Here is a 14291-nt window from a genome sequence, read left to right on the forward strand (position 1 = left end):
AAGGAAGGAAATCTACATTAATATACACTTTCAAATATGAATTAACCCCTTTTATGATAATGCCCAAACCTAATGTCCAATCAAGAATTAAAACCTGCAATTCATGTCTGATCCCATTGATAACAACTGATAAGAGCAAATATGTCTCTAACAAAGTTCTGGATTGCAATCCTGGAAGATACACATCCAAGTTGGTAGTTCACCAACAAAGTGGTTTCTTGTCTGTTTTTGTAGTGCTGGGGATCACACCCAGGACTTCATGTATGCAAGGCAAAAAATCTCTATCCCGCAAGTATCTCATTTCAAAACAGGCACTGGTATCAGGTGTGCATTCTTCCTACAAACTCCAGACACTGTATGTGGTTTATTCACACATACGACAAGGATCCATCCTATCTCATGTTTTGGGATGATGACCAAGAACATGCTTGCCAAGTAGGGTATCCCTATCTTAGGATGGCAACAAAGGAAAGGCAAACATTGTCTTAAATGGCACGGAGACTTAAAGAACCACTGGAGAATTAAGCCTATAGTACTCTCCCAAACAGGAAGACTGCAGTTGCCTTTTATAGGGACTATAAAGTAAGAACAGGAATTCTTACTTTTCTTCACACCCCAATGACAATTTTCCTCTTAAATGTTCTTGCCCACACAAGAATTTTCCCCATCTCTTTTTCTTTTTATAAAGAAGAGAACAGACTCTTTTTACAATTCCTAACTATTCTAATGACAGTCTCAAAGAAATCAACACCATCTAAAAAAGGAAAGGAATACTGTATAATAACAGTGCTAATCATGGGAACAATATCTCCCATTTTAAATGTACAGTATCTTAAAGAACTGAATTCTCATCACTGACATTTTTGGCAAAAAAAGTGAATATGAGTGGGTGGAGTAGGTGGACCCCCCCTTCAAAAAAACTCTCTATTTCACACACACACACACACACACACAAAAAAAAAAAAAAAAAAAAAAAAAAACATTTGCTGCAAAACATAATGCTAGTAATCAAACAAAACATTTCATTACAGAAATGCACTTGGAATACATCGAAGTATTTGCCAACTTCAAAATATCATTTAGAAATTTAATGTCTAAATAGATATTTAAATATAGATAGAAAACATTTAAATAAGTAAAATTTATGATAATTGCAGTTATTCTGTTCTCATGAAGCTAACATTTGGAGGACTGGCAATATACTCTCTATATGGCTGAGCTTACAACTTAGTCTAAAGCATTTTCTTTCCTTCAAAACAGAAATTTCTTTTAAAACTCCTTTTTAAATAGTACTACAAGAAGTGATTTCTTATGTCATTTTATAAATGTTTAATACCTCTAAAGGAGTAAGTGGATATTTAAAATCAACTCAATCCTTCATGACTGACAGATTTCATGTTAGACAACACTTGAAATAAGAATGAAAATCCACACAAATGAGTTTCATCTCTCCCCTCTTCTCCTCACTAAACTTTGCTGGTCTTTTGTGGGGAGTACAGTTAAGGGGATAGAATTCTTCGTCCTTTATAAATACATTAATAATTAGCTATTCTTAACCCAATAATTCTTTTCTTAACCAAATTTGTTCACAAGAGTGCCCTCAAGTCATCATCTACATTTATGCAGCTTCTACTGGATACCTGGGCATTTGGTTTCTAGCCACTCTTAATAACAACCTCTTATCTCTCAAAAAGTTCTTTCATGACATTCTATATTTCTGCTTTCATCCAAATCTGCCTGCTCAGTCTTTTCTCCCTCAAAGGTTTAACTTCTTCCCCATTGAACCCCCCCCCTCTCTCTCTCTCTCTCACACACACACACACACACACACACACACACACACACACACACACACACCTTGGGTTTGGGATATAAGTTCTACATTCCCAATACTTGGTTGTAAAGGATTCAGCCATCTATATCAACTGTATGAAATTAACTCCCCTATAAATAAGCATAGTCAATAATTCTCCTACTGAATTGTTGTTCCAGATTTTGAACTACCTGTTGAATTGTTTTTAAAAGCATAATGTCATTTCACGTCTAAATCTTAATATTTAATCATCAAAGAGAAGCTTAAATTTTCATTATGCTAATTAAATTCCTGCCAATAACTGCTCTTACAGGATGTGGAAGTTATAGTCTGTTCTCAACGAGTTCAAGATCAAGTGATCCCTTCAGACAAGACTGACTAGCTTGAAATCTAGTTCCTTTGGTATCTCTATATGTACCTTACAAATAAGAGACAGACTTCTTTTCTCATATCCCCTGACTTTAATCACCTACCTACTCCAATAGTGATTTAGCTCTAATTAGCCCTCAAATCTGTTTTTAGATCTCCATCCCACCACACAGATCCTTGGAATTCTACTCTCAGGATAAAGTGCAAACTTCCTACCAAGAATTAAGAGACTCCTTAGAACGCAGCTTCAGTTTACACATCCACTCTAGCTACATGGGGTTCCCTCAGTGCCACAACAGTTGATTCCATTTCAAATATTGTTTCCCACCTCACTTCTCTCATCTTCAACTTTTAGGGCTAGAATAAATTCTACTTCCTTAATTCTTCCCAAAGAACTATCACTCTTTCCCCTTCTTAACAAGTCTGAGCCTTTTGTCCTCCCAGGAGTTCCTATAGCAATGTGGCATTATTCTACATGTAGCAGTCACCATATTGTACTACAGTGTACATCATTCATCTTGACATGGAAAGAATAAACTGCATGAGCACATGGACTATGATTACCTCATCACCCACAAATATGCCACAATGCCTAATACACCCAGGATATTAAATGTGTTGAATACAAATATGACTCTCCAAAGACTGAGTTTAAGACCCCACTGAAACAGTTCTATGCTTTTCTGTAGCTAGAGTTTACCTGCCTTGCCCACAGTCAGGACAAATCTCTGTCACCCGCCAGTCCCACAGCCGCTCAGACCCAACCAAGTAAACACAGAGACTTACATTGCTTATAAACTGTATGGCCGTGGCAGGCTTCTTGCTAACTGTTCTTATAACTTAAATTAATCCATTTCTATGCATCTATACCTTGCCACGTGGCTCACATGCTTACCGGTGTCTTCACATGCTTCTTGTCATGGCAGCAGCTGGCAGTGTCTCCCTCTGTCTTCCTGTTCCCTCCTTTCTCCTGTTAGTCCCGCCTATACTTCCTGCCTGGCCACTGGCCAATCAGTGTTTTATTTATTGACCAATCTGAGCATTTGACATACAGACGACCACCCCACAGCACTTTTCAGAAGTATTTAATACTTAAAATTCTGTAAAAGTATAATTGTCTGCTCTAGCCATCTGCAATAGTGACATTCATTAAGAATGTATTTTTATTTTTAATGTGACTTCAATTTCAATTGCTAAATTATTATTCAATTGTATAAATTATTATAACTCCCTTTTAAGCTTCAAAAGACTTTGTATCTAATTTTTAAAATAAAGATACAGGACTAACTAAATTTAAATGAGCAAATCAATTTGTTTTTGCTACTGCTCTAAACCTTCTAACATATCACTTACTGTTTTAAAAAGTACAAATGGTTCACTGAATTGCAGTTTCAGAACTAGTGCTCTACCCATGTCATCTTAGAACAGGTGGCCCTGTTATACTTCCTTTGTTACACAGACACAGATCCTTGATTTTCATAGAAGAAATGCTAATAATAAGTAATTAACCTAACAGCAATTGTCTGACTTCAGCACTAATTGATGACTTGAAATTTGAGTTTAGCAATAGTCAACTGTTATTCTCCTAAGTTTTCTTAGTAAGTACTGAAACTTTCTACTGAAGAAGGTATTCCAGGAAGACTCGAGTTACTAGTCAGTTAACACTTTATCTAAAGAATTTAAGTACAAGTAATCTTAAAATAAATAAATGACAGAAAAATAATTTAAGTATATTATTTTCATCTTTCTGGAAATCCTGTGAGGAATCTACAGTTACTATTCCCCCTTTTCTATGGATGAAAAAAGCACACAGTGTTTAAATAATCCTATCAGCATCAAGGTTCTATGACTAAGAAAGAAGAGACTTAGAATGTTATGTGATACATGATCCCTAAGGTCTGACAGAGGTGTTGTCTTGCTTTCCTTTTTAATCACCCAGCCATATGTAGTACTAGGCTCAGTATATGACACTGTAAATGTTTGACAGATCAACTATTATGTAGTCCCGCATTAGAGTAATTGCATCTGCTGTGAGTTCTTAACCTAGTTAATAATCTTCCATGATATATTATCCTCTTGAAGTCTTCATTTCTACTCCAGCAGCTCACAGCACTTAACATGGTGGTTATCTATTCTTTTCTCTGTGTATGTCTCAGCTAAGACTAATAAAAATAGCCGGGCGGTGGTGGCGCACGCCTTTAATCCCAGCACTCGGGAGGCAGAGGCAGGCGAATCTCTGTGAGTTCGAGGCCAGCCTGGGCTACCAAGTGAGTTCCAGGAAAGGCACAAAGCTACACAGAGAAACCCTGTCTCGAAAAACCAAAAAAAAAATAATAATAATAATAATAATAATAATTAAATCCAGTAGTAAGGCACTTTTCAAGCTGGACATAGCCTTGATCACCAGGACTGCCCCCCCAAACACACACACACACACACACACACACACACACACACACACACACACACACAGGCTTAATCGTGTGGCTACTATAATCTTCTGCTAAGGTACTAATCCAAATAAACTTGGAATCTGAATCAGGGTTTGAGGACTATATTTCTTGCTGAAATCTCAGCACTGAGCTCTCAGGTGCCCACTTCAATTCTTCTAAAGGAAGGATACTGCACTTTCTTAGGTGCCAAAAGAAAGAAGAGTCTCAGTTAGTCTTCAGCATAGGTGCCATAGTCTGTAGCTCCCTTTCTACTTAGTAACAAACTGCCTCCCCACAAGTGCCAGAGAAATATACTTAAATATACAAAATCAAATGGCATTGCAATTAAAGGTAATAACTGAGAAGCCTTAAGGACAGAGATCAATAAAATAAATAGTGTTTAGAATATCTAGCTGTATTGCAATGCCACAATGAGGTCCTCTAATCCAAGTTCATCTCTGCTTCTACTTGAGCACAAGGCCATCTTTTCTTGTCATATACCAAGAACATGTTGCACAACTTGCTATATTCATTCAGTTGTTCAAATGCTCATGTAGAACATACTCACTGTAGTGGTAAGACATGGGAGTGTACAAAGAAACTTTCGGTTCTCATCCAGGCCTTTTTAACTTCTTTAGGTTAGCAAACAGTCCATCTGTTTCATGTAGCTATGTCTCATACATTGATCAACACACAAATACACAGACACAGACATAGAACTTCGACATGATTCAATTTCTAGTTACAGGATATGGCTGAGGTAAAAAGGCAAACAAAACAAATACACAAAAATAGAACAAAAAAACCTCTTATTCCATAAACAGGGATGGTCTACCATAAGGGCCTGGTACTGTGCCACACACCCAGTCTCTTCCCATGCCAGGCAGAGATATGAGGAAATGAGAAGGCTAGGTTTACAATGTCAAATGTGAACTCATCTTGTCAAATGACAATTTACCAATTCACTCAATGTTTCTTCAAACTATGTGTAATATTAAGTTATCTGTACTAAATAACCAGCATTAATGAGCTTTGGAAGAGCTATTTGATGCTTTAAATTGATAAATCCAAGGTTTATCATGAAATTGTACTGCAAACTTGCTCTATGTCTATATAGACTGTATCTAAGAATTACATTATTCTTTAGTACAGTAACTTCTGGGAATGAGAATGTTTGTTTTTGATCAAATTATATATGAACTTCTTGAATATTTATGAGTTTATAAGTGACAGTGTGAATGATTTATTCCTTTAAAAACATCTTTTATCAACTTAATTCTTTACGACCCTCAATTTGTGCCTTTCTTACTTGAACATAACTTCTATTTTAAGTGACTAACAAGTATTAAAGTTACTACATTTAATTATCAAATACATATGATAAATTTAGCATATGACTGAGTAGAACTGACAAATAAATCTATTATAAAATATCTGAGGTGAAATGGCTATGTAAAGAACTTTTAACACCAAATTGAAACTTAATGCTTGCCACTAAAAAGCCCAATCTTTTGCAACTTTTTAAAAAGCCCAATCTTTTGCAACTATTTTATACAGAGTGATTTGTGATAAAATTTAAACAGATTTAATATAAGCACATCTCAAGAAGTTAATAATTTGTCATTAGGCAAATTGATGAATAACACTAGTTGGTACATTAAACAAAATGGATAGTGAGTGAATTTATGTTTCAGTAAATTTATTTCAGGAGGAACATTCATTGGTAAATGAGTCACTCAGTAAATGTTCTTTGGTTTAGGAGGATAATCAATTATCAGATAACTGACCTCTTTCCCAATAGCAACATTTAGAGTTAAGAAGTGCTCAGGCTCCCAATTTAAGAGTCTGAGACCAATATTCAAAATGGTCCCATTGGTTAGTATTAGAGTTGGCATTAAAACTCAGGCCTTCAGTTTCCAGTGAAAAACAGCTTTAACAGAGCACGGCTTAGAAATGACAAGAAGAAGGCTGTCACAAAGAACAGGGAATGCTGCCAGAAGCTCCAATCCAAGCGCTTATTGCACAGTGAAAGAAACACTCAAATCACACGGAAAATAGAACCCCATGATCAGAGGCACACCAAGAAGTTTCCAAGTGTCTCTCTCAGCTTTTCAGGGCATTTATCAAAAATTTAAGTAAAGCAAACAAGGCAAATGTGTGTGGCAATGCCAACTAAATGTTTGTACATTGTATATACTGAGGGCTTCTCAGCCCCTTTTCTCTATTTTGTTTATCCCAGGTACTCGTGATCTATGTTCACTATTTCTGAATGTAACCTACAGTACAGATTGTGTTTTTATTGCAATAAAAAAAAACCCAGAAGACTAATTTCTAGTTCACCAGAAAGCAAAAATCAACACATCAGTAATTGTAATCAAAATAAACAGGAAACACATTCTGAATTTTCACTTGAAGCAAGTAAGTGTAATTTCAGGGTGTGAGAAGGAAACCTTTTAAATGAAATGGTTTGTGTAACAGCTTTTACAAGGTGCACTTTTCACTGTCAACTGCATGAAATGCTCAGAAGGATAATCAGTTTTGTGTGGCAATTTACAGGCTCTCCACAGCATGCAGTAACTATCTTTATTTTGAAGTTGCTTCTATGTTTTTATTATGCTTACATTTTCATTTTTAAAAGATTTAAAATTTATATTGTGTGAGAGTAAATCTGAAACAATCCATACTGCTTAAATTCTTTAATCATTCAGATATGTTCTATTGGATTTTATTAGATTAAGAGCTGTCAGACCTAATATACATGGCAGTATTGACAAATTTTTAAGCAACATAGAAACAAACACCTTACAAAAATTTTGATGTATATGTAATATTTATTATGAAGATATTATCAACTATTCTCTTGTTGTACCCCAATAGTAATCTAATAACTATATATCTAAAATAACATGTAAGATATAATAGTTATGCCATGGTTATATGTGGGCATTTTTCTTACATCTAGATTTACAAAAATATTTCCTTAAAAAAAAAATTCCTAAACACAACTAAATAGTTAATTGTGGAAAACACATTTCCTCTCATTATAAAAACTATTTAATACTGCCGGGCGGTGGTGGCGCACGCCTTTAATCCCAGCGCTCGGGAGGCAGAGCCAGGCGGATCTCTGTGAGTTCGAGGCCAGCCTGGGCTACCAAGTGAGTTCCAGGAAAGGCGCAAAGCTACACAGAGAAACCCTGTCTCGAAAAAACCAAAAAAAAAAAAAAAAAAACTATTTAATACTGAATAATAAATTCTTACACTTAAAAGAACAAGAGTTTTCTTAGTTGTGAGAATAACTAGTCATCCCTCCTCTTTCCTCTTTACTCCATCACTTTCTCTGCTGTCCATGCCAAATAAAAGGACTCCATATAAATAAACAAACGGTAGTGACAAGTTAGCACCTCCAAATTGCTGTGTAAATAAACTGTCACTAATGTAGCTTAATTATACCATTTATTTCATTCTTCAAGCTTTTTTTTGGCATATCCTGACAACTAATTTTCACATTGACTATAGGACCTCAGTCATAATCTGAACACTATTATAAAGATCCAGAAAAAGCCCAAAGTGGTGGTAACATGTAAAATGGCCCTCTCTACTTGGAAAGAGAACGAAGGTGACTGGGAGTGCAAGCTCATCCTTAACTATATAGTAAGTTCAAGGCCATCCTGGGCTATATGAGAATTTGTCTCAAAAACACAAAGCTAAATTCAATTATTAATTTTAAACAGGCAAACTATAATGTCATATATACGCACATGCCACATGAACAAAAATGTTCATCATCATGAATAACGCCATCATCGTGAATTCAAATCCATGTTATTGTATATTCTTGGCTTGTACAGGTAGCACTGGAGCAGAACTGCACTATAGCAACATGACTAAAGGTCAAAATTAGTCTTGTATTACTGGACTCAACAATGTTCAGAGAAACACAGGCTCAGAGAGCAGAGCTAAACGTACTTCAGGCAATGGCTCTGAGTCATGGTTTATACTAGGATTTATTTGGACCTCCACAATGAAAGTACTACTGTATCATGTTACGAGTAATGTTATGAGTTGCAGAATTCGCTCTTACCATGACCCCAAGATGATTCTATTTTTGTTTTCAAGTCCATAAACAGTAATTAAGAGTAGAAAGGCAAAGGAGCAAAAGCTTCTAACAAATTAATAAAAATTATTTATTCACTTGACTGTTTTTCTTCTTGAGAGTGCTCTAAAGTAGTTTTAGAAAGTAAACATTTTTTTTTGCAAAAAGTTAACAAAAAATAATTTTGGGGAGACTGGCATTTCTGAAGCTGCTGCTCCAAACTTAGCCAACTGGAGAAGCCTATAGAGCTCTGGGGCAGCCTCAGTAAACACAAGGGTATCTGTAGAAACTACACAACCTGTTCAATAACCAAACCAAACCAAACCCAAGAGGCAGTGTACACTTGAACTGCACCAACCTTCACAAAAGTACGTTTGTATAGAGAAGGAATTTTACGGTCATGTGAATGTCCAGGAAAAATGCAAATCTCTGAATTTTTCATCATTGGTACTGAAAATTCTACAGATAAATTCATTTTTTCTCCCAAATTGGGTATTAATTGTTAATATAAATGTTGAAAATCTGTTTGTTATTTAACATAAGTGGAATAAAGACCAATGTAAATAAAGAATAATTTAGAAATAAGATTCTAAAGTGTTTTATTCTTTTATTCTAAAGTGTTTAACAGTAAGAAAGCAAAATCTACAAACCAAAACAAAGGAAAAAAAAACTTTACTTAGGAAATACACAGACACGTCTGTAAAATATGTACATTTATTGGAATGTCAATTTTTTTCAGTTACATCACTTTTTCTTTACATCTAGACTGTCAAAATGTTAAGTTTCTTTCCAAGAAAACATGAAAATACTTGTTAAGGCACAGTATTACACATATCAAACAAAATTCTAATAGCACACCCAAGTAATCTAAAGAGTCATATTGTAAAATTTTATTAAAACTCAGCAATTATAATTCATGTGGCTTATGTTCTCCTCCAAGAATGTTCAATAAACTTGTTTTATAAATATGTTTAAAATTTGAAACATATTATAGCTAATAATTTCTCTGTGTAGCTCAAAAGTGAATGCTTTAAATTTACTTTTAAATACCCTACCCTCAGTATTAAGATTATGCTTTGTTTTGAATTAACTTACAAAAAAAGAAACAAATTAGAATCTCCATGGAGAAACATATCTAAAATTACTGCAGAGCCTGGCATAATTTCTTTTTAGAAGTCACCCCCATTTCCCTTTCTTCTTGCTTTGAAGAGGAAGAACAGATGCTCGCTGAACATGACTCTCAGCCAGCATCTCACTGCTTTGACACATCCAGAGTCAGGACAATCAGAAGGGATGAAGTCAAGTTCCCGGAGCCACAGCCCTCTTAGCAACTGGAAGTGAGGCTGTAAGTGAAAACCCACATGCTTTTTTTTTTTTTTTCCATGCTATCTTGACCAGGGAGGATAATAAATCAGGAAAAGAAAGACGGCAATCATTCCCTCCACCTAGATAACCTGGAAAACGGTAAAGGTGCAGGAGAGAATTCTTGCCATCAATTAGCTCTGTCTTTTCTCTTCACCTTCAGAGTTACACCCAAACAAAACAAAACAGACCCAGTCTATGTCCTGGGCCTTCAGGGTGGTGGAAAGAGGATCTGATGTTCAAGGTCATGCTCAGCTACATAGGGAGTTCCAGGCCAAACTGAGCTAATGTGACCCTACCTTAAAATCTCTACCTAAACAAAAAAAACTACCATTTATTGAGCACCTACCAGGTAGCTGCCACAAAATTACACATTAATTTTTTAGCACAGTCTTGTACAATCTGTGCTATTCTCTTATTCTCTACAGGGCACACTGAGTTCTCCAAGATCAAGTATTTTCCCAAAATCTCCATTCCCAAGGCATACTTGGAAATAAATAAAACTATGTTCTTAGCATACTTGTCTGATTATATATATATTCTTACTTCCTTATTTCAAAGTTAATGAGAAAAAATTTGTTTCATATTTGAAACTTGCAACACGAATAAAAAAGGCACTCTTAAGAGTAAAATCATGTTCTTGCAGAGCCAGCAAGAAATTGTTAAAAATAACACAGATGTGTACTTTTCATTAGTTATACTAACTTGAAAGGCCCAATGACACATTTACTATCTTAACAAAAATGAAAGTTGCATTAGCTATCACCAATATTTCATAGGCATAACTGTTTCTAATCTGTTTAGGATAAACTTATAAAATTTACATCAACTCCAAATAAATATAAACTCACTTAGTCCAAGACACTGCTGTGAGATTCAAGTAATGTTGCCAAGATCTGAAAAGCATTGCCTCCCTTGGCTACCTCTTTTGTCTTCTCCACTACAGGACTGTCCCTTTCTCTTCTGTGTCCTGTGCACTCAGTGTCCCTGAAATAATATTTCGAAGCTTAACTTTCACTTGTAAATTGTGAAGACTTTTAGATCCATTGTCCAAGGTCATTTTCATTTACTCAAACTCCAGTTTTATAATGTGAACTGCTTTTTTATGAATGCAACACAAAGAGACACAAGATGACCCTCCTTCCTTCTCATAATTCTCCTTCTGTAGATCCAACAATACCCAAATATACACCGTTCTTAAGAACAGGCAGAACATTTATCAATACAGATCATAATGTCAAAAAAAAACCATAAAGAATTAATCATATCAAAATTAAGTTAACCGAGAGCAGCGTGGCTGCTACTAGAACTAGCAACAGTGTGTCAACCAAGCATGAGTGAGGCCCTGAGTTTTACCCCCGGTACCAACAACAACAAAAAATAGATTGTTTGGAAAATAAATATACACCCCTAATTAATCAACAGGTAGTCAAAGAAGAAATCAAAAGGGAAACTGAAAATTCCCTTTAAACTGAATAAAAATGAATATATAATGTACTATAACTTGTGAGAGGCAGAACCCCTTCCACAAACATGAGTAAAGAAAGCACAAATAAATGACTCACTAACTCAATGTTTAGTGGGAAACTCAAGAATGAATTTTAAATAAAAAAGGTTTATGATGAATAAAATATTAAATTTTGAAAAATTCTAGGGATATTTCTAAAAGGTAAGACCAAAATATAAAAATCAGTTCTAGAAGGAGTACAATTTGCTTAATAGGATTTAAAACAGTAAATATTTTTAAATGAGCCATCTCTGCTATAAGAGCTATATATTAATATCTGAATGCTTATAGTTCTTATGCCCATCTAATAAAAGAAGATACAGATGTACACATGTTAGCCTTTATCTAATTAATAGGAGAAATCTGTGCATTATCAATTGTCTGTCTTCACACATGTAGCACACGGTTAGGAGTGCTGAATTCTCTGTCCACTGTCTGGATTCATCACTGCCTGGAGCCATGAGAATGAATGAGGAAGATACTTAACAATCACAGCCTAAGTTTTCTCAACTACCAAGCTGAGAATCATCCCACCTGCTAGAGTGAGCATAGGAACTAAAGACATTGCCTTTGGCTTACAAATATGTCTGATGCTAAGTAAGAACTAATGAAATACCAACCACTATTAGTATCAGTCTATAACTACTTGAAGCTTGTGATCAAAAGGTAGCTTGAATTGTTTAAGTCAAAATAGGATAAATCACAGAAAAATGGAAGCTATTTAAGTAGTTTGAAAGTCAGTGTCAAAACAAAAAGAGTTACACTTTCTTTCCATAGAGAGGACAATGAGTCAATGAAGACGTCTGTATTTAATGGACTGTTTTTGGATCAACCAAAAAAAATGTAGCAATCCAACATTTCAAGCAATATGGAAGTTCCTGCTAGCTCTGTCCTGCTGCCTTTAACTACTCCTTCCTATGTGCTGCATTCAAATGGTACATCTTACAAAACAGAAAATTTATTTCTAAAATGGTTTTTAAATGGCTAAACAACAGACCCAGCAATATAGCACCTGAACATTTTTATTTGGTATTAAAAAATAAAAATAAATGTGGAACACATTTATTTAGTAGGCTTCATCAGTATGTGTATAAATGAATTAGTGAATATAATATTAAATATGCTAGGTTATTCTAATAAACTGTTTTGAGTACTAAGTAGAAGGTCTTGTTAACTGCACATTTAATAACTGAAAGTTCACCCACAACCCTTCATAAGATATAAGGAAGTTCGTCTCTGTGAAACATGGCAGCAAGGAGACAAACCATCAGAGAAAGCAAATGCATATGACCAGAAGCACAAGGGGTCCTGAGCTCATCACATGCTGCCATATACATTTCCCTTGAACTACACCAAACACAGCAATTAGCTCTTAAAAGAGAAGGCCCGAAAACCGCCGTGGAAACATTGGTTAAATATGAATGGGATATTTGGTGCTTTCACACAGCCTACTGGTAAGACAGTAGGTGAACATTTAAACCCAGAACAAAAGAAGGAAACCAACACAGCTTTGAAGGCTGACTGAGGTCATCAATACCATCGTCACTAGAAATTTAGCTAGAGCTCTGCCATACACATAGTACTTTCACATAAAATTTTTATCTATATTTATGTGTTTTATTCAAATCCATATTTTATTTATAACAGTGAATACATTTTCCTCTTAATTCTACTTTGCAATTAGAAGAAAGGCAATGATTAAGACTTGTCTGAGGTCACGCTGACAAATAAGCAAGGAAGAATTTTACTTCTACATTTCCTACCAGGTAAGGGCCGATTTCTGAGCGCTTCAGCAGCCATTTCTATATCCCACACAGACAGAGGGCTAAGCAGACACGAGTGGGTTTCTTAGCCAAGTGCATAATTTTTATTTTTTTAATTTTTAATTTTTTTAAATTTTATTTTATTTTATTTTTTTCCGTTTTTTTTCGAGACAGAGTTTCCCTGTGTAGCTTTGCGCCTGTCCTGGAACTCACTTGGTAGCCCAGGCTGGCCTTGAACTCACAGAGATCTGCCTGGCTCTGCCTCCTGAGTGCTGGGATTAAAGGCGTGCGACACCACCGCCCGGCTCTGCAATTATTTTTAAAGCCTACTGTATCCTTCCAGGCATCCTTGTTTTATCTGTCCCACTCTTTCCTTTACTTCTTATCATTTCATTCCTGGTTCTTTTTTTGTTTTGTTTCATTCCTGGCTCTTTTGTTTTGATTTGTTTTTTCCATTCCTGGTACTTTTTAATATTTGATTTATTGAGGAAATCTGGAACGAAACTCACGTTATCTCCAAGATATGACAAGATATAACATATTCAACTTATAAGAAATATTAGAAAGCAAAAAAGTAATTTACACAAATATGATGGAGATCAGTAACTGATTGGGAATAGGGGATGGCATTGATACTACTTAGAACTACAAAGTAACTTTGTAAAAATATTCTATATCTGAGTATATACCAAAAGGACGATAATTCCTACCAGAGTTATTGCACATTCGTGTTTAATGCGGCAGTACACACAGTAACTAAGAAATAGAACCACCCTAGATGTCTATCAACAGAAGAATGGACAATGAAAATGTAGGGCTTATACACAAAAGGAATATTATGCAACATAAAGAAAAAAGAAATGATAACACCTACAGGAAAAATGGGTACAAGTGGAAATCCTTCTGCTTAGTAAAACAATGCAGATTCAGAAAGACAAATACTTCATTTTAC

General features: G+C 35.2%; 1 protein-coding gene across 8 annotated transcripts in view; it reads right to left on the reverse strand.

Moving 5' to 3' along the window:
- The window catches only part of Rfx3 (regulatory factor X3), a 266547-nt gene that overhangs the window by 156855 nt on the left and 95401 nt on the right, over positions 1-14291 (reverse strand). The window lies entirely within an intron of this gene.

The sequence above is a fragment of the Peromyscus leucopus genome, chromosome 1 (genome assembly GCF_004664715.2).
Source record: "Peromyscus leucopus breed LL Stock chromosome 1, UCI_PerLeu_2.1, whole genome shotgun sequence".
In the NCBI taxonomy this organism is placed as follows: Eukaryota; Metazoa; Chordata; class Mammalia; order Rodentia; family Cricetidae; genus Peromyscus; species Peromyscus leucopus.